We start from the raw sequence: 21,740 nt of genomic DNA on the forward strand, positions 1-21,740 counted from the left end.
TAAAAGTATTTAACACAACCAACACAAGATGCTGATTGACAGAAAGAAAATCGACGAATCCAAACTCATACATGATGACAAACATGCAACAAGAAAAAAGGGAGATGTCTTGTGTTCCGGCACGTGTAAGCGGTAACATGACGGCGCCGTCTGCTGATCTCACTTCATTCAGACTGTGTCAATCCGTCTCCGTGACCTGAACAACACACGAGCCATGGGAGGACAGAGCGAGGAAACGGAAGGGAAAAAAAGAAAAAAACAGAAAGCGTCTGCAGATGGAGAAGCAACACGGCCACGGGAGACTTGTAACGGACGTTTTCAGGCCAAAAACAGGAATGCCCAGAGGTGTGGTCTCAAAACGTCAGCCGCACGGATATCAACAATACGGCAACGACAATGACAAGTGTGGGGGGAACAGACGAGCGGCAGCAGCGCGAGGGAGGCCGAAGTGAACAAAAAGTACTCGCAGGGCCGATCGGAGGCGGGGACCGAGCTACCATGTTGGAGCTATCGTGTGACATCGTCGTGACCGTCGTCTCCCGAGAGCGACAAGGAGTCGTTGCATTAGCATCCGGCTCGGTCAAAGCAGAACAAGAGGGAGGAGAGCCGGAGAGCCGTTCAAATAGCTGCACTCTATTTCACCCTTTTCCCTGCTCGCTCCCTCGCCTCCCGTTTCGTTTTGGATGTCTGTTTCATTTCTTCTTCTTCGTCTTCTTCTTCTTCTTCTTCTTCGTCTTCTTCTTCTTCATATACATATCTCGCTCCTCTCCTTTTTTCGCTCTTCAGGTGCCTGATTCGGTCTCCCCCTCCTTGCCTTCTCAATTTTCCTCTTTCAATCTCTCGCTCTCCGCCCCACAATTCCCTTTTTTTTCCCCCTTTCTTTCTTCGACTCTGCACATTTCCCCTCTCTACCCATGTGAGATTGGGCATTTTCTTCCAGGAGTGTGCTCCGTAAGTGGCACTGAAGGTGTGTCTGTGTGTGTGTGTGTGTGTGTGTGTGTGTGTGTGTGTGTGTGTGTGTGTGTGTGTGGAGTCCAGCCATCTGTGTCTAGAAGAAGCCATCTCACAGCTGGCTCTATTCAAAACAATATTCAGCAGGAGGGTAATTTCATCAGTCGCTCTGTGGTCCAGGGGTCAACACTGATTCATATCCATTTCCCATCTCTCCAGCCTCTCCCGCTTGCTTTCTCATACGTTTCACACACCTTCACACACGCCTTAATGCATGCAGACACACACACACACACACACGCGGCTATGTCAGAGCCTATATGAATATCTGATGCTAATGCCAAGGTGCACTTTTCAATTTTCCCCTCGCAGGAGTGCGACCGGCTCCAATCATGAGGATATTAGCCATCACTGGCGAGAGCCGAGAGTCTTTAATGGAATATACTGCTCTTCATGTATTACACAGCATGTGCTACGTTACCTTCTGGTACCGATCATTAGCATTAGCATTGGTCCTCTGCTACTGTGTTCATTACAATAATCGAGTCTCTGAATTATAAAAAACTGAAGAATTGGAGCTTGGACTGGAGGGAAAAATGTGCCACCTTTTTATCTGGATGTCCAATCGGTGCTGATGCTGAATTTAGTCCCCTGAAGGAATAAACTCCCCAGTCTGTGCGACGTGGATCTCTCCTGCTGCAGATATCTAAACAGAAATAATGTAACTGCACTGCATCTTCTGAATTCAAGTTCCTCTCTCTTACGACCAACTAAGACGAGCTGAATTGCCTCGTTGCCTCGTCGTAAAACACACTTCATTGTAACCATTACATCTTTACATCCATAATAGTTGCGGCGATATTTATGCCGCTTTAACTATTCCCACAGTTCATTTCTGTCTGTGAACACATCACTCTCTCCCTGCACTGTATGACTCATGAGCTTCTTCTTTATCATCATTTTTATTTCTAATAAAAGTGTTTTGAATAACAAATTAACAAATTGCTTTGTGTGTATATTTTGCAAGCCCTTTTATATCTCTCGATCTGGATCAGTCCCGCCGCCACGGTGCTCTGTGATATGAGTTTGTGTGTGTGTGTGTGTGTGTGTGTGTGTGTGTGTGTGTGCGTGAGCAGAGAGTCGTCGTGTTTGACAAATATTAGCAAAATAATTGATGACAAAAAGCAATAATTGCATTGATCGCACCGACGGGACGAGCTCGTTAGACGGGCCTCTTTCCGAAAACACAGGTGGCGGCTGACATAAATAATGTAATTTTTAATAAGTAGGCTAGATAAGAAATGTAATTAAAAACATGCTCCTTATCTTCCAGTAACCATGTTTATGTCCCCTCGAATAAGAGCGCATTTAAGTTCCTAGTAAAACGATACGTTGAACATCAGCGTGGCCTCACAGTGAAGGTGTCGGTATAATTAACTTATGATCGGTATGATGAATATAGGCGTGGTTTTAATTATGAACAGCTATTTACTAATTCTGCTTTTACAATAACTCAGTATGCAAGAGTCAGGAAGGAGCACCAGAGGAACCACGTGTGCTTTTTATGGGCAAAAAAAACACACACATTACATGATATTACACTGTCAATTCATGTGTAAAATGTACTCAGGGATCAATGAAACTACATTCACCTCATTCTTTGATATTTATTTATTTTCTTATACAGTCCTGGGTAATCCTACATTTCAGGTCTCTTAATTCTTCATGTGAAACAGACCTGAGACAGCTTCTAGATATAAAACTGTGTATTCAGGGATCAGAGGTGGCCCATGTTGGTCACTTTCTCTGACTAATGAGTCCTTTCCTTAGCAGAAGAAAGCTTCATGACTCGCTCTGCTTCTGGCTCCTTGACTCGAGAAGCTGAAGTTCAGAACTTTTCACCACCGTGTTAGGAAAAGTGCAACGCTCCTTTTAATATGACGGACTCCTTTTCCTTTAGAGAGCTCCATTTGCCGCTGCTTTGCTTTTAGAAATCTCCATCTCTGTCACGGTGGCCTTTTCGACAGAGCGCTTTAGCAGCAGCGCCGCCCTCGGTCCGCTGCCAAACGTCTGCCTCCCAAAACGCTCTAATTCAAGTCCGTGGGAGCAATCTGGCCCGCTGATATTTTGTATCGACCTTTTAACAAGAGATTCATCACGGATCACTTTTTCTCTGCCCAGAATCCCCCCGAGGGGAGGCTGGCTCTGTCCTCCAGATACAGCCACTTTAATCACGCTTCATCCCATGATTACAGCATGACGAGCCGCCGTGCTTTGGAGATACGGCTTTGGTATTGAGCGATGACATGACGGTCACCACTACGTGTCCTGCTCTGCCCAGAGTGTGTGAAAAAATATGGTGTTTTAATGTAAAAAACTAACATTTTAATGTAAAGTTTTTTGATACAGGATTCTCGCTGTGATTCTAATGTATACCAATACCAAAAAAATTGTCCGTTCCAATTTCCCGAAGAACAAGGTGACATCTTGCATCACTTTGGCTTTTAAAAGACCAACAATTATCAAAACAAGTTGCAGATTTAACTTTCTATTTGATGAACTACTTGATAGTTAGTTTGCAGCATCGCCTCAAGTTCCCCGAGTGAAGTCATGAGCGAGGACAGTTTCCCAACGCGAGCTGCAACTCCCCACAAACACAGTGAAGACATGTATTCATGTATTTGTGCCCCGCTCACCGATTCACATCCCATTGCAGTGTGTGTGAGTGTGTGTGTGTGTGTGTGTCCCTCACAGGATGTCTGGTAGATCTGATCATATTCTCACAGCAATGCACCTCGTGCATTTCACAATACGCTGATAAGATCACAATTTTAGGAAAACGCTATCTTTGTGTCAGTTGTTCTAAGGCGAAAAAAGTAAAAAAGAGTATTTTGGGGTGGAGGAATTGTACAGGATATCAGTTTGTGCCGTTGTTATCTGTGTTGTTCATTTTTTTAGAGCGATAAAAGTAGATACATTTTAATTTAGATTTTGTCCACACAGCAAAGTTGGCTCAGACTTTCAGGCCGAGCCGAACCCGACGAATGCAAACTCCAGACTCGATGTGTTTAGTATGAAGTTACAGGGCTTTTTAGACCCTTTCAACACGGCTGCAACTCTTCTATCCCAACAAATGATGAATGATGAATAGCTACTGTGTGCATTTGCGTCTGCACATGTTTAACTGGCCAATGCGGTGACTCATCAGAAGATGTTGGACCACAAAGGCCGAACCGTAGTCAAGTTTTTCCAGATGCTTTCTTAGTTAGTTGAGACTGAGGGGCTGGGTGATTTCAGCCTCCTTGTCAATACATGTAGCAGCTGATTTAAGTGCATGTGAGTCCCTCCTTTCAACTCAGCACTTCAGGTGATGAGATGCATGGATTTTCTGCAAACCCGTCTCATGGTCCTATAGTCGGTCTCATCTGGGCTCGTGATGGATCTCATACGCAGCAAATTTATCGTACGAGTGTATGTGCTGCCCATGTTCTCTCCTGACGGTACTTACAGTACATGTTCACTGTCATGGAGACAACTTGAGAAGAAAACTGCTTTTTTTTTTTGTCTTTGCATGTCGGAGGAGGATGAAGAGCAGGAAATGGAGTTGAAAGCAGGGGTAAAAGGATGAAGAGCAGCAGTCGATGAGGAGCTAAAGGTGGGGGGTGGAGAGGGAAAAGGAAGGTAAATGGAGGTGAAAGAGGGTGACCGGGAGAAGCCAGAAAAGGAGCATTATGAAAATCAATATCCAATCCGAGCTGACTTCTTAACATTTCAATGTTCTTCAGAGATACGGGAGTCTCCGGGGTAACGCAGTGATGCCTGTTTTATATCACGGGGAACATTAATGACTCCCTTACAGAAGAGCATCAGCATAAAACAGCCACAACTTTTTTATAATTAAAAGTTATAGCTATTTCATACATGAATTGTTGTTCACAAATACACTACATGCGCACTGCGACCAGCTGTTGAACAGCTGATCGAGACTTTGACTCCTCTGACGGTGATCTCCGGTATAGAAGAGGCCTAAACGAGTGTCTTCCTGTCTGAACCGACGCTAAAGCTTCACGTGTTTACACAAAACCAACAATAACCCGTAGCTGTGGCGTCACAATGAGGCGATTCGGTTTTCCAGCTGTAGACACTGAAGGCACAGGTAGAAAATCCACAGCCAGCCACTGTTCCTCTGTAAGGCTTCTTTCTATCAGTTACCTCATATTTTACATGGAGACAATGAACAGAACGTTTACTTCCATAACTATGGATGCCCCAAATCCTCCCTCCGCTACACTCCCGTTAGACGTTCGGCAGAAGATCTGCGGTTCGATCCCCGGCGCCGCTAGCCCATGTCGATGTGTCCTTGAGCAAGACACTCAACCCTAAATTGCTCCCGAGCTGTGCCTACGGAGTATGAATGGTTGATAATAATGATGTGGCACCATGTTGCATGGTGGCTCCTCCCACCAGTGCGTGAATGGGTGAATGATGTCATATAGTGTTTAAGCGCTCAGAGAGGTCGGAAGACTAGAAAAGCGCAGGTCAATTTCCTTGAATTATAGCCAAAATATGTTAATATTTTATCCTTAAGGGTCCAGGTGGATGTGAGAGCCACATTTGAATACATTTGCTCGAGGCGTTCGTGAAGGCCATAGAGACCTCGACCTTTGACCTCCAAAATCTCATCAATTCATTCTCGAGTGCGAGTGGAGGTTCATGCCAAACTCTGAAGAAATACCCTCCGGGCGTATCTCACGAGGCGGAGCCCGGAACGGAGGGACGGACCACCAGGAAACACAAAGCCTTGGAAGGGAAGAAGGAAAACAAAGATAATGGAGGTAAATAGAAGAAGCATATAGCACATAGGGGAAGCAGCAAAGGTGGAATGAGACGAAAGAAGATGAAAGAGCAGAGGACTATCCAGCCGAGGATGAGGAGGATGAGGAGGATGAGGAGGTCGTATGTATGTGTACTCTCCCGGCTCGTGACCTCCCCTCCCCGCGAGGAGGTCAGCGGCATCATCATGTGTGGAGGAGAGGAGGGTTACAGATATGAGGGAAGGGGCCCTCTCCATAATGGATTGATAAAGATCCCCCCACCCCACAAACTCCCCCGCCCCCTCCACCCTCTTGCTTTTCTCTGCCCTCCCATCATTCCCCTCTCCCTCCGTCACCTCCTCCCCTCCATCTCATCTCTCCATCTCCCAGACAGTCGTTCATCTTCCTCCGTGTGCCGCCGCTCCCATTTGTTCTCTCCTGACATGGCCTTTTACCTCAGATCCAATTCCCACCATTTTAATCGAGACAAAATCACATTACGGTGGGCTGCTGTTCCAGCCGGCCGGCCGGCCTGCCCGCACACGCGTGTGCGTGTGTGTGTGTGTGTGTGTGTGTTTCCCACCATTTTGTGTTTCTTATTGGGTGTGTCTACCTGCTGCATTAAATACATCTTCTCTGCTTTTTTAATCTGTAAGAGTGTATCTTTTAGTATACTCGCGCGCGCGTGTGTGTGTGTGTGCGTGTGTAACGGTAAACAACAATTAGTACAGTCGGATGTTCATAATTCGTCTCTAAAATAAACACTTCTGAGTCATGATCACCTTTTGCGTTTCTCTTCTTTTCCTTCCGTCTTCGTTCCCGCGTGTGCTCTGGCGAAGAAAAATGAATCTAACAAGTCATGCCGATGAAAAGAAAAAAAGGAGCAAAAATCAATTGAATTGGTAAGCGAGAGAATCTGCCACCCATCCATCCTCCGTCTCTGAGAGATGGATTTGGCTCCGTGCATGACGGCATTCTGCAGTGTGAATGTTATCTGATTGGCTGCGATCCCCGCATGTGCCACATGGCAAACACAGGGCGTTTGTGTGCGTGTGCATATGCGTTTCATTTTCCATTTGTGTGTGTGTGTGTGTGTTGTTTATCTATTCTCCCCTACTGTTTTTTGGCAGTCGGCTCAAACGGAGGGAGGAGGAGAAAGGGCAGGTGGAGAGGGGGGGGGGGGAGAGAGATGAGTCTCTGGAGCAAATCCCTCTTATGCTTTGTGAGCGAGGAGACACTGATATCACCGGGTTTATCAGGAACGATCTCTCTCTGTCTCTCTCTCTCTCTCTCTCTCTCCCTGACCACCTGTTTCCTGTCTCCCATGAAGCCGGCAGCCCTGTCTGCCATGTCCGTGTCCTCGTCATCATCATCATCCTCGTCATCTCTGTTCATACATATATTAATTCTATGAGAATCGATTAAAGGAATACCTCGCCTTTCAAATGGGCCTTTGTGAACTCTTTTTATGTTTTTTTTCAAAGGATGACAAAACATTATGGGACTTCTTCTTTGTCCAACGCCGTTTGTAACGCACACGTTTCTCCCTCTTTGTGTCGAGGGTCGAAAAAAGGGCACAAAGGAGCGTCCCGCTGCTGAGGTTAGTTAGTGGAGTTTGCGATAACTCGTGGACGCTCTGCGGGTGTAATGCACAGATTCCTCTCCCCGCTGAGAGAAGGGATGAATGCTGAGAGGTCTCAGAAGACACAACATTATCTCCTGTGCTCTTTTCATCCATTTTTTCTTTCTGCTCTGAACGCTGCGGGGGCAGCAGAAGCACAAATGAGGACAGAGACAAAAGGATGTCCTCTTATTGTGATTAGTCTGATCCTGATTGCAGAGCGTCTCAACAATAGATACTATCTTCACGCTGAAGGAAGCGGAGACAGAAGGATGGATGAACACAGAGAGCGACCCCGACCCCCGCCCCCTCCGTCCGGTTGACACAGTAGTCGTCTGCAGCACCTTTCTCCCGCTCAGTTTCGGTGACTTTACAGCGTGGATGACGTCTGCGTGTCAAAGGACACGGCGAGGCGGCGGCACGGGGCAAGCGGAGGGAGCGAGAGAGCTCCTCGTGTCCTCGTAGCGGCGTCCTCAAGCTGAGGTAGTCCGTGAGAGCGAGCTGGATAGTTTCTAATTGGATAAGAGCTCTAAGCCCCGACTCCAGATAAGAGCCGGTTATGTAAGATTCATTTAGTGATACGGCTCTTCAAGAAAATTGGACGGATTGAAATGAAAAAATAAAGAAGAAAAAGGTGAAATGCCCCTCTCTGAAATAATAACTCATCTCTTATAGTTTCTGCCGCTTTTCAGAGAATATCTTGCGTCATGCAAATTGGGGGGGAGATGGTGAATTCATGAAAAATAAATACAAATGTGGCTCCTAAACGTACAGAACACCACACTCCTGCAAAAATAACTTATGAAACAACGTTGACGGGCAGAAATTTCAGAATAAAATGTATAACGGGTGTACAATATGATCATAATAGAATAAAGAATATGTGGCGTGATCTGTCGGCCTTCGTTTTATGCCATCTCATCACGCTCGCCTTGTACTCCGGAGGGCGACCTCGGTGAACTCCTGTCTCACATGTACCTTTAGTGGTGCTATAATACTGTGTGTGTGTGTGTGTGTGTGTGTGTGTGTGTGTACGGAGGTGTGTGAATGTGACAAGATGGATTTGTGAGTATGAGACGTGTGAGTAAGAAGGTGTGTGAGGGACAAAAAGGCGACAGACCGCCTGAGAGAGAGAAAGAGCTCTTTGTCGAGGATCGTCAGAGTTACTGTTTGTGATAATGAGCCTTTGTACGAGTGTGTGCGTGTGTGTGTGCGTGTGTGTGCGTGTAGTACGTATTTGACAAGGAGTGAACGTGACCCATTTCTGTGAGTGTCTTGTTTTTTTTAAACATTTTTTTGGAGCCCTTTGTGTTAACTAAACTAGACTTGAATTCTTAACTTTTTCTCCCCAGACGAGAGTCCTCTCAACGTGACGGCGTGTTAAAGGAACAGTTCTGCGTTTTAGGAACTACACTTTTTTCCCCCGTCCTTGCTTAAAGCCACGATACCAACTTTGACGACGCAGTGCTCAATTATTACGTTTTTTTCAATGTCCTTTCCTTTCTCTGCTTCACAAAATCAACATGTTTCTCTGTAATTTGGGTGAATTTTGGGTGGAAAAAAAAAGGCACAACAGATTGTCCTCACGCGCGACAAGAACAAAGTGTGTGCACGGATGTGTGAAGCCACATTCCCCTCACCAACTGTGTGTGCGATGTGTGGCGCACAGGTGTGTGTGTGTGTGTGTGTTCATTGAGCCTCTGCCTGCCCTCCTGTGACTGTGTGTGCACGGTGTAACCTATCACTGTCTCTACTTGTGTGTGTGAGTGTGTGTGTGTGTGTGTGTGTGTACCGGTACTCCAGGCCCTCCCACGAGGTGGCAATGAGAGTGAATGAGCACTTCCTCCCCCACGGTGTCCGAGGGGACCAGCATCTGTCAGCGTGATGCACTCTCGACTGGTAGAAACTCCATTACCCAGTGTCCTGCTTCTCTGTCACTGTCAGCAACCCTCGTAGCACCCACACCGGACACGTTTACACACAAGCGAGACCAGCACACACACACACAGACACACACACACATACACACACGGCCACCTGGGCCATTGTGAACGTGAACATGTAGGATACACGTACATGTACATTACGGGACACTATGATAAGTCAGTATGTATACCTATGTGCAGCAAACCCCTACACACACACACACACACAGACACACACAAACACCTTTTTGTGCAGACAAAGAGACAACATAAAAACATTTGGGAGCTCCAGCAGCACTCTTGACAAAGATTACCCAGAGATTACACTCTCCCTGCTGGCCATCCATCTTTGTGATTCTCTTTCGCTCATCCAGTCACTCATTCACTTTCTGCCCTGTACTCGCACACACACACACACACACACCTACACACCCCCCCCACACACATTACCTTGACGAGAGCCCGCTGAAGCCCCTCTCTCCCTCACCGTAATGGCGCTCAACAGGACCGGAGAGCTTCTCCACAGCCTCTCATGTGACTCTCTCGTGACTGAACGCCAAACTCACCTCAGTTTTAAAAAGCTGAAATTCAGTGTTTTCACATTTAACGAGTTTCAAGCCTTTAATGCTCAGCGACCGCATGGGTTGGAACGTATGGAAAAAGCGAGATCTCTGTCAGATGACGCAAGAGTGAATATACACAAACAGCAACATGTTCAGAAAGTGGTCGGATTAAAATGACATTTAAAAATGAGCACAGTACACACCTGAAAATACAGAAACTGACAGTTTGCAGCTGTGAGAGATGCAAAAGACTACTTGCTGTGCTATACAAGTACAGGTCCATTTACTTCTGTCATTTTTTATAATACTTTTATGAAATAAAGGGATGAAATTGAATAATTCCCCATAATTGTAAGTGCAACCTTGAGGGTTTTACGGGTGATTTTAGAGCTTCTAAAGCAGCTCTCAGGGAAATCAACAAGCCCTGATAAACTCAATCTCATTTGCTAAACTCAATCAACTGCATCAGAACTTTGTCACCATCGTCCCGATGATTAGGAACAAATTGCTTCGCTCGTTCCAGAAAATTCAGAGGGAATTAGGAGACCCTGAAACACAACACGGCACTAACCGCCCTTTAAAGAAATGCTAACTACCCCGGCACGCCGCCGCCGTGACATCGTACCGCGACATTAGCGGCATTGGGAGCCACTAGAAAACAAAACCTATGACTTCTTCTAGTCCGCCTCATTGATCTTTGACCTTTGCCGCGTATCCATCCGGTTAGGCTGAGATAACTCTGAAGAAGGCCGGCGACAAAGGCAAAATGTCAAACGGCGGCGGGGACGACTCGTCCAGCTGTGCGCTGGCGTTCATTCCAGCGTCTCCGTGACGGACGGTCTCTCCTCGCGGCGAAACGAAAAGGCCGACACCGACGGTTACTGTACACTACCAGAATGAAAACGAGAGGTCATTTGTATAATAAGTGAAACTCACAATCTTAGATTTTTAATTTTTTTTTTTGGGACTTCTCGCTTCTGTCTCTTTTGTCTGCCGTCCCTCAGTTTTCCAGTGGAATGAGATATTATATCGACCATATTCTCCGAAAGCGCCGCAGATAAGTGTGCGAGTGTGGTGAATTGCGTTGAATTAACTACCTGAGTAAAATGAATTGGGGCATGATTCTCATGACGGCGGCGCCGTCGCTCCCTCCGTCTCTGTTTCTCGGTCTCTGACTCCGCCTGCTTCCCTTTTCATCTTCCGTGTCGCATTGGAACATTTAACAAAGATTATAAGGCTCGTGATGATAACCACAGACTCTCCTTATAGCTGCAAAAGGTATTCGTAAAAGACGTCAGGTATATGCAGAACTTAAAGTATAGCAAATGAAGTCCTACATTACATATGGATTTATCCATATCGAGATTGTAGTCACCACTACAATGCTGACTCAGCCCTCAATGATGGATAAGTACTGGAGAGTAAAATCCACCCAGCACTCCTGGCTAATGTGTAAAACAACAGGTTCATTTTTTTTGTTGGAGTTGTTGTGTTGAATATTTCTTGGGGCTGCAGTTTGTGGTGCTGTTGAATTTCGTTGCATAACACTGACAGTGTTCGTGTTGCTAATATTCATCCTCAGTTTCAGTTAATGTACCTAATAACCTGGCAACATTATTTATTGTTTTACAATATCCCAACCTGAGTTGTACGTACTTTCTGATAAATCAATATCTATTTAAGTTATTTGTGTTGAGTCCGTCCATATGTTGTGCCCAAAAACGTGTGTAAATGCCAGCCAGGGCGCTTTCATCCTTTCATACGAGGTGGGAGGTTACGCTGCCATCGCACCTGCCGTTAATAAGCAACTAAAAACCTGCACGCTGCAATGAGGATGATGAGGATGATGAGGAAAATTAGCAGTAAGTCTCAATGACTTAAACCTAAACAAAGGCTAAAGATGTTGTGCATTGTAAATTCATCCCGGGAGGTTTTACTGCTCCATTTGGCGGTTTCAGTTGGGCCGACCTCACTATCTGATCATGTGACATCATTGGACGAAGAGGGTGGAGCATGTGAAATAAGTCGCGGGACAGATCCTGAAGCTCAAATGTCCAAACGTAGTGTCTAAAGTTGGTGTCGCTGTTGGCAAAACAAGAGTTGCAGCAACTAGCTATAATGGAAACACAGTTCTTTTTTCCGTCCGTGAGTCGTTCTAGTCTCGGCGAGTTATTGTAATTTGATCACATTTCTATTCGCAAATTCCCCCCTTTTTTTTCTCCACTTCAGCAACTGATCTCTCGAGAGTTCGTGAATTGAGCGCTGAGTGTTGCGGCGCCAGAACGAAACGCCGCTCATCAAAAGTCGGGTGAACGTGTTGCAGGAGACGAGGACTTTGGCTGACATTGAACTAGAGTGGTTAAAAAGTAGAGATGCCCGAGGTCAAGCTAATCCGTGTTTCCTGTTCATTTTACAACAAAATAACTTTGATTGAGGATCTTATTTAGAGCAATTTACAAAGCAATGAGTCTGTATTTCGGCTCAAGGACACTTTAACGAGACATAAATGGTCACGGATGAACACACATGGTGCGTTACAGAGCGACTACGCTGAGCTTTGTTTGTGTAGACGCCGTCCTCGATGTAAGACGTTAGCGCTGTTCGCTCAAACCGAAACACCAATCACGAAGCGACAATTAGCTGAAAGCCTTAAAAGAAAATTTGGCTACTTATTTTTTCCTGCTGAGACTTTTACATTGTACAGTTGTGGGATGGTCTCTGCTGCTTCCACCCTTCATGTTCAGCCTGTTTATGTCATGACCTATTTGCAGTGATGATCAGTGACTCAGTGGAGGCCATTTATCTGCCCGGGCTCTGAAACTACAAAGCAGGATCCTCTGACACCCGCTGCCACAATTCCACACACACACACACACACACGTGTGCATGACACACACTCTTCTTAATATACCGAACCCATGAATGCATTCATGAACACCTATAGTCAATGCATATGTGCAAAGATAAACACTGCGTGAATATATGCATGTATGCAGAAACAGCACGCATGGACACACTACCAGTGTGGATATACGTCACACACACACACACACACACACACACACACACACACACACACACACACACACACATTGTTGTCCGCTGAGTGGTCGGCTGACAGAAACAGATTGGTCCTGGCTAGCACTTTAGGGAGGAGTGGCCATTCATCAGCCTGACCTCGTTGTGGGACCGACACACTTAATACAATGTGTCCTGTACACACATGCACACACACGCTTGCAAATACACTTTTAAACACACATACGCGCACAAGAGTGTAAGTTTGGTTTCATTAGTCGGGGTGCCACAATGTTATTCTCCCACATGCATTCAAATACATTCACATCAATATAGACGTGACATAGCAATTTCATGCTAAAGGCAGTAGGAGATAAATTGAACTCTAAATGAGTGAACGAGCTGCCTGATACTTTAATACAGATTATGTTGTTCATCTTAACTAAAATGGCACTTTGTTTTACGACCTCATCTTTTTTTAATGTTCACTCGACCTTTTGCTAAGTCCCTTTTGCTGAGTATGTCAGCGTGTTAGCGCCTCTATGCTACCTCTATGCTAGCTACTGAAGGTATACTCAATGTCCACACATGCTGCTTTTGTTTGTATTTAATTGTGACGTGAATAAATATCCGGCGTTCTTACCTTATCATATAAAATGAAAATAAATACGTAGATTAAATGAAGTTTAGAAACATTTAGAAGGGGGGGGGGGGAGGGAGCTTTTCAAAGATATGATTTTCAAAATGGAGGGTGGGCGTGTTCTTCCCATCCCCGATGGAAGCTATGGCCTTGCCTTCTGAAGGATGCCCTTTCCCCTCCTCCGAGAACCATCTCACTCGTTCATTTGTGCCTTTTAATTCTAATTCATTCATTTTCCACCTGTCCCTGTCCCTCACCCGCTCAGACTCCAGCAGCGGCTAACTTTAATGATGTCGGCATCGCGGGGACGAGACACTTCATTGTCCTCTCGCCAACCCTCCTCCGCCTGTTCCCTATTTCCATCTTTATTCATTTAGGCCTGTTCCCTCTCTTCCCTCAAGATGCATATTAATACTAATGGCCGTGTGGTGCAAATTCGTTGAGGTACAGAGAGAGAGAGACACACACACACACACACACACACACAGTGAACTGGTCCAGCTGATGGGATGGCAAAGAGGGAGGCAATGATTGACTGGGAGAACGCTAGTGAGGATCAGAGGGAGCGAACAAGGGGATGAGGGATGGATAGAGGGCGGAGGAGAAGAAGAGAGATCAACATGGCACTAATTGTTTCCTCTGCACCCCCGCCGAGCCTCCATCAGCCATTCATCACGCCGCTACAATCGGTCCAGCGCCGACACTTTGGCAAATGAGGCTCTCCTCTCGCCGCATCCGTTAAGACGGCGGCAACACATGTAGGTGTGTGTTTTATCCCGAAAGGAAGACGGATGGTGTGTGCAGAACGATGGCGCGAGTGTGTGACATACAAAGGGATGATGGCGTGTTTGTCAGCGGATGAGCTTCTCTCTTCCTGTTGGTCGGGGTGCGGGAAAAAAAGAGCAAAAAAATCCAACCACATCTTTCATTTTCTTCTCATTGGGGGCAACACCATCAATCAGCTGAGGTAAATCAAGTGGAAAATCATGGGCGAGAGCTTTCTGCATGATGCTGACGCCGGTACGCACTCTTGTATGAAAGGCAAGCAGACATCAGGTGGAGAATTAAGCTCGGAGCCACACCACTGTACAACACGGCCTCGGATCTCATTGCTTTTATTAAACGGCGGTAAGGAAGCGTCCTAATGAGCAAGCCAAAATTCGCTTAGCTCCAGCTCCGCGGCTGCCAGCTGCCAACGTCTCGGGAAATGAAAATGTGACGGGGAAAAGTCAAATCAACAGCTGCGACCAAAACTTTACCGCTCACGCTACTACTTTCACACAATCAGCAAGTCCTGTTTTAGAGGCAAATCACCTTTTAAAGCTTCTAAAACAAGTGCTGGATAATTCTCCACAATCAGAGCTCAACACTTAAAAAAAAGGGTTGACGAGCAACCAGGCATCAGCTTCTGGTTTGGCCTGGAAAATATGGCTGCCATTTTTAGTCACCTTGTATTTTGAGTAATAAAGTTGTGTCTACTTTAGCTCAATAATTTAAGGGCGTAATGTAAAAGAAAGTGTTATCAGTTAACGTGTTCACCCTCAATTCCTGATATACACAAGACCAGCATTGCTGCTGGTGTCATGTTCTTTACGTACGCCTCAAAAATTCACCCAACAAGTCACTGGTTGCTGTTTATCACTTCCAATGTTGGTTTTCTGGTTCTTTGTGGATCTTTTCTTGATCCATTGGACCTTCAGCATTGCAGTCTTGGCTCGTGGGCCCCTCAAAAGACACCAGTACAAGCTTTTTCATGTCTTAAAAAGTGGCAGCCAAAGACAAAGAAGTGGTTGCCAATTTCTCATAGAACCTGGCAACTATTCCCGCCGAGGACCCCGTGATGATGTAAACACATTCATCACTGAATGACACGAGAAATTGTCTTTTAGTTGACTGTAATTGTACAACAAAATCATTTTACAAGTACTTATACAATATACCACTCACTCAGAAGCATCCCTTACCAGCAGATAGTGTTTTTTCTTTCAGTGAAGACGGCCATGAAAGCTTTGGACACGCCAGTCGGCTTCCTCTTGAGAATCGTGAAGCTGTTGTTTCCAAGAAAAAGAATAAATCTTCAAGCTCAAGGATTCCTCACGTAACTAGTATGCATGACACATATTTAGAAATACAAAGCATAGTTTTCAACGATACTGTCCACTTTGGCAAGCGCTTTTGTTGTGCACTGATGACTGGAGTGTGTTCATTCTGAGTTTGATTGATAGCAGAATATTATTCACCAGTCGTTTTGAAATAGACAACAAATACAAGTGTGCAGTGATCCAAACAGTTTAGTGTCTGAATCCAAATGTGCACGCTTCACTGATCGACATGTATCTGTATCTTCATGTAGGCCCGTGTAAAAATGCACATACAGTATACATGAATATTATAATCTGCAGTGTTACACGGGAAAAAAGTTGTTTTTGTATCCAATTGACAAAGAATGAATAAATATGGCAGCCTACAATATACTAATGGAGATATACAGATGGAGCAGCAAACCCTGCACATATCTTTCATAAACTGCAAATGTCAACGATGTCAAAATATAGTCGGGGTACTGGGCGGTTACAGGAACTTGAATTTATATCTATGGAAATGTTGGAGTCGTAAGTCATGTCTCGAAGGCACGTTTTATCCCCCCGCTGCACCGCGTCCTCACTGACTTGATGTGCTGTGATGTGAAGTAATCATACGAGCTAACATGAAGGAACGTGATAAAGTATCGATGTGACATTATATCAGTGGCTTCCACAAATAAAAAAAACCCTAAAAGTGAAGTTAAAAAAGCAATGAAAAAAAAAGCAGCATTCAAATCCCGAAGTGAAATCGACTACAGAGGCGACAATTTCTGAATTATTAGTCTTCTATAAAGGATACTACAATCACATGAGGCCCAAAAAAGACCTTTCCCATCAAATTACATAGAAAAAGATGCAGCTGTCATCATCTTTTCAGTTTAAGTAACTTCCCAGTCCGAGCACTTGAATCTCACTAATTCAAATCGTTAGGTCCTAAAAATTGTAAAATGCATAAATAGTTTATTTTTTCCTCTTGTGAATGAGCCCTGGACCGAGGGCCGGGAGGCGGGGTTAAAGGAAACGCTAGTGCACGGCCGCCATTATGCGGATTTCAATCTGAAATTCATCCTCGCAAAGTCAAACTTTTTGTTGCTTCGCGTGGCGCCGAACATCCTTCATCAGTCGGACCGGTGGCCCCGCCCCCCTACGCTCCGCCAATCAAAACCTGGATCGGTCCCCCGGGGGCCGTCAATTACAGCTCGCTCTCTCTCGCCCGCTCTTCCTGACACCAACATCATCACACGCCCGTGAACATGAAACGCCTCCCATCTTTTCGTTTCATCATCTCATCGTAAAGTGACCCTCCCCCCCCTCCTCCTTTCCCGTGTTTCTAGCCCTAATTCAATTTTCAGCGTTCTAAATTAATTACGGCACACACACACACACACACACACACACACACACACACGCAGAGAGGAGTTTATTTATTTATTTATCGCTCGGAAAACCTCTAAGAAATTGCATTAGATTAGGATGGGGTGTGTCCCGTGGGAGCCTTTTCATCCAAAAGCTGGGTTGATTGTGTAGAATTTAATCCACGTTACATGGCAGCGCTGTTTAAAAAGGGGCCCCAATTAAGGCGAGGTCTCGTGGAGACGAGGCTGAGGGCAAAGAGAGCGGAGGTGGCGTGTGAGACAAAAAGCATGTGTGTGTGTGTGTGTGTGTGTGTGCGTGCTTGTGTGTGGAAGCATGTGCAAATTAAATTACACGTACATGCATGTATGCTTGGATTATCTGCAGCGAGCAGAACGTATAGACGAGAGCCAGAGGCAAGAAATAAAAATGGCATCATGGGAGGACAAAAAAAAAAAAAGAAGAAGAAGAAAAAGAAAGCGAGGGAGGATCATATCGGCGTTCCCTTGAGATTGTGAGAGCCTTTGACTGTCAGCGGTGTTTTGAAAAGCACACTGCGCTTCTTATGGCGGAAGACATTTTATATACATGTGATGGTGCTCGTCTCACCGTCGCCTGCGCTGCTTCTGGTTAACGCTCAGGATGGCGTGGGCGTGCACGCCGGCATGATCGGTTACCTTCCGCAGATGAATCGATGGCGCCTCGTGATGCCATGCCTCGAGTTTGAATGTGGCGCTCCTGGCTTTGGCCTTTTCGGTTAGTTTTTCCTGCTGCGGCGCAGAGAGCGGACTGCGCTGAAAGGGAGGACAATGAGCTTATCGCACCAACTGATCTTTCCTTCCCCCCCCCCCCCATAATCCACTTTGTCTCTCCTCCTCGCTCTGATCTCACTCCTTCGCCAAGACTAGGCTAACCTTGGTGCTGCCGCGTCCCCCCTCGTCTCTCAAAGAGTCCGAATTCATTTACTTGTTTATCTCGTTGCCTTCTCCCTTTTGGGTCTCTTGTCTTTTGTGCCGTTCAGGTGAACAAGCATCGTGGCTTTGAAGAGAGATTTAGTCTTTTACCACCGCGTTTAACTCCGTTTAGCGCCGCTGTCGGCTATTTTTGTGTCATTTTTTTTTGTTCTTTCCCGCCTCAGATTTCATTCCCATTCATTCCCAAGACTCTTCACTCCAAAAATGATCCATCTTTTTTGAATCCTTTAATCAAGTTGCATCTGGGACTGCATCTAACAATCACGATATTATTGATACGTCTGTCGATTCTTGATTAATCAGCCGGACGTGAAAGTGGAGGAAAGGCCCATTATAACGTCCCGTAGTCCGATCGACATGTTCAACTTGTTTTATCTGACAAACTGTCCAGAAAAAGGGAAAAAACAATATTCAGTGTGTCATCATATACGACAAAGAAAAGCAGCAAATCCTCATCTTTCAGAAGCTGGAGCAGGGAATTCAATAAGCTAATCGTTTCTGCACCTACTATTTGGAACAAAAAAAAAAAGGACTGAATATAGAAAACCTGCCAAAAGTGCCGCAATAAATCCTTTTTCCTAATAAGGTGTCGTTTTCATTAGTGGAGTGATAGTCCTGTTGATAATCTGCAGATACCGACGCGTGACTATCAGACCATAAAGGGAAAAGCAGACATCACGCTGGTTGAACTTCATCAGCCCACTGGCACAACGCTGCACTAGTTTAGAGAAAGATAAGATCCTGAGCATGAATACCCGATGAAAGGACTCGTCTTGGTGGACGCGCTCCTTTTTTTTTCCTTGTTTTTTTTAGCAGTGCACGGAGGGCGGCGTCCTTGACGTGCCCTTGAGTTTAACAGTGATGAGGTAGATTTATGTGTGCCTCTCAGGCACATGGCCGAGGCTATCATGTCATAAATTAGTGGCTGGTCACAGAAAATAGATGATGCAGTGATAGCGAGAGAGAGAAAGAGAGAGAGAGAGGTGGGAGGAGGGGGTGAGGAGGGGGAGAGCGTGAGCTTTGTGTACACATGCTGTTGCTTTATCATAATCACGTCTTTATCCACCTGCTCCTGTCGGCCATTTCTTTTTGCCTCTCCCTCCTCGACGCTTCTCGTCCTCTCTCCTTTCCTTCCTCTGCCTTTTCCCTCCCCTCTGACCTCTCCTCTCTCCTCTCCGCTGCGCTTGAAGGCGTCTTTATCCCGAGATAAAACTGTAGCATTGACCCGCCACACCTGAGAGGCTCCTTATTGCCTCCGTCAGCATTTTAAAGTCCGCTGGAAGAAAAAAAAAGACGGGATGGGAGGAACAAGACGAAAGAGAAAACGGGGTGAAAGGAAACAAAAACGTGCAGAGGTGAAGGGTGGGACCGGCCTGGGTATTGGCACGTGATTGCATCAGTGCGTGTTAGCTTGAGCGTGTGTGTATATATATATGTATATATATGTGTGTGTGTGTGAGGGGCAACAGCAGCAGGGGACTGATGCGGCGTGCTTGTGGCTGTATTTGTATTTGGCAACCCGCATTAGATAAAGCAAATGTAGCGTGCTATCACGCGCGCTGAAGTCAGGAGGGTTAAATAGAATAACCAGCCACACGGGGAGGCTGCACAAAGACAACAACCCATTCAGCTCCATCCCCCAACATGCAACTTCTTCCAATTTGATCCCCAATCCTCGTCCTGTGGTTGTTTCTGTTCATCGCCGCCGTCTCTTCGGTGCCCCGACGCAGCTGAACGTCGCCATGCTTCTGCTTCCATTAAAGCGGTTTCAAACTCAGGAACAGGAAGTCACGATTCAAAAAAAAAAAGAGCAAGCGTCTTCATACCAGTCAATTTAAGCGGCGTGGAGGAGCGACGCCAACTCTCTCTTCATCGCATGTTCAGTGTGTTTCGGTGCAGTGAGATGAAGATATACCTCTCGTTCCCTCTTTGTTTCTCTCCCTTGTTATGATTCCTCTTCCTCCTCCTCTTCTTCTTCTTTGACTCTGTCATTCTCTCTCTCTCTCTCTCTCTCTGCCAGCTGTAAGAGATAATTATTTCCAAACAAGCGGTCCCCTGGGTGAGGCCGTATTATCCAAAGCTGCCTTCATTAAAAATTCCCGCAGCTGCGTGGACGTCTTCGCACTGCGGTGAGGGGGAGAGAAGGCGAGATGGAAAGGGACGCCGAGACGCCGAAAAAGAAAGAGAACAACGGCAGCGGCACCTGAGCTGGGACTTGTTTGTGTCCCGCACGAGATGGCAACGACAAAATTGAGCAAAGAAGAAGAAAGGGGAAAAAAAACCCTGAAGAGGAGAGGTATTAATCAACTGTGGGATTGGTTTATCAAGTACAGCAGCTCGGCATCTGGCGTACATGTGTCTAATGGGAGCCATCAATACGTTGAGGCATTGTTGATGTCCTTTGTCTCCCGTAATCGTTCCAAATGTCCTTGTGCGCTCGCTGCAATTACACTCTCCCACTCACAAATCCGTGCACAGCGGCTCAGAAACAACGTATTCTGCAGGTGGATTTATGACTAATCCGAAATGACAAGATAAAATGTAAATTATGCGTGTGTGTAACAGCCGGGCCTGCAGCCACACACACACACACACACACACACACAGACATGCAGGCTCACGTCCACGAGAGTTGCAAGAGGAGAAAGAGCAGCGAGCTATTTACATAATAGAGTTGGACAATGCACAGCGTACAGGTAATGCATTCCCTTCTTATGTCAGCATAACTCCACGTACAGCACGAGTCAGTGACGCCGGGCGAGAGATTGGCATGTCTGAATCGATTTGCATGGAGGAGGTCTGAGTGGGGATGAACATGAGGCGCAGCAGAGGCACCCACGACGCCGACGCGAGGGCGCGCGCCCAACATTCGCTTCCCGATTACGCCGCTATTCCTCCGACTGCAATCGGCTGTAGAAAAACCTGAAAGAACTGATGATTTGGTCATTTAGGGATAGTGGAAACGAGCTGTAAACACTGATTCATGATCGTCTGTACAGATGATTTGCACAACCGGTGAATACAAATCCGCGTTAGCGTTCATCTGGAGTCGTGTTTCTGTCCGCCTCGCACATGTAAGTCCCATATTTGCTCTCTTTTAGAGCTGTGTTTGGTCTCCCGGTCAAATATTTAACTTGTTAGCCGCTAAATGCTCCACTGGGTTCACCAGCTGATCGCTAGTTTTTTATCGTGTTTGTTTTCCCCACAGCTGATGAGGGACATCGGGGAGCGATCATGAACGCGGTGAAAAGAAACCTACGGGCAGGAAACAGGAAGCAGGAACGGTGGACTTCCATGTTTGACATTGTGATGTGCACATGCGTAAAAGTCACATCGCAAGACATGCAATGTGAAGGACAAGCACTCAAACACTTGCACTGCAGGGTTTTAGCCCCTAGCATTAGCATTTAAAGGATTCTTAAGACGTCTTTAAGACCGAAAGGACTTCCTGGGTCTCGCTTGCCACCTGCTCATTCATGCGACAACTTCTTACAAAGCTAACTTAAGGTGGACTGACCTTTTTAAGATGGACCTGTTATTCTTATTGTGTCCGTATAATATTTAAGACCTCCTGTATCCCTTTTAAACACCACCTCCATTCACAGATGAGCCCTCTTATTTTAGGGTGTAGGCAACTTGCATTATTAATATCATGACATGTCAGATCATTGACTTTGGCTTGGATTGATGGAAGAGTATTATCTGAATACAATGGTGTCATGGTGAGTCATCCAGTGTATTCATCTACCGAATTACCCAGCCCTCACCTTCTTTTGTGTTCGGTGCGTTGAAAGCAA

Source organism: Clinocottus analis, unplaced genomic scaffold, assembly GCF_023055335.1.
Source record: "Clinocottus analis isolate CAN_PGR_092001 unplaced genomic scaffold, fCliAna1.0.p SCAF_14, whole genome shotgun sequence".
Lineage (NCBI taxonomy): Eukaryota > Metazoa > Chordata > Actinopteri > Perciformes > Cottidae > Clinocottus > Clinocottus analis.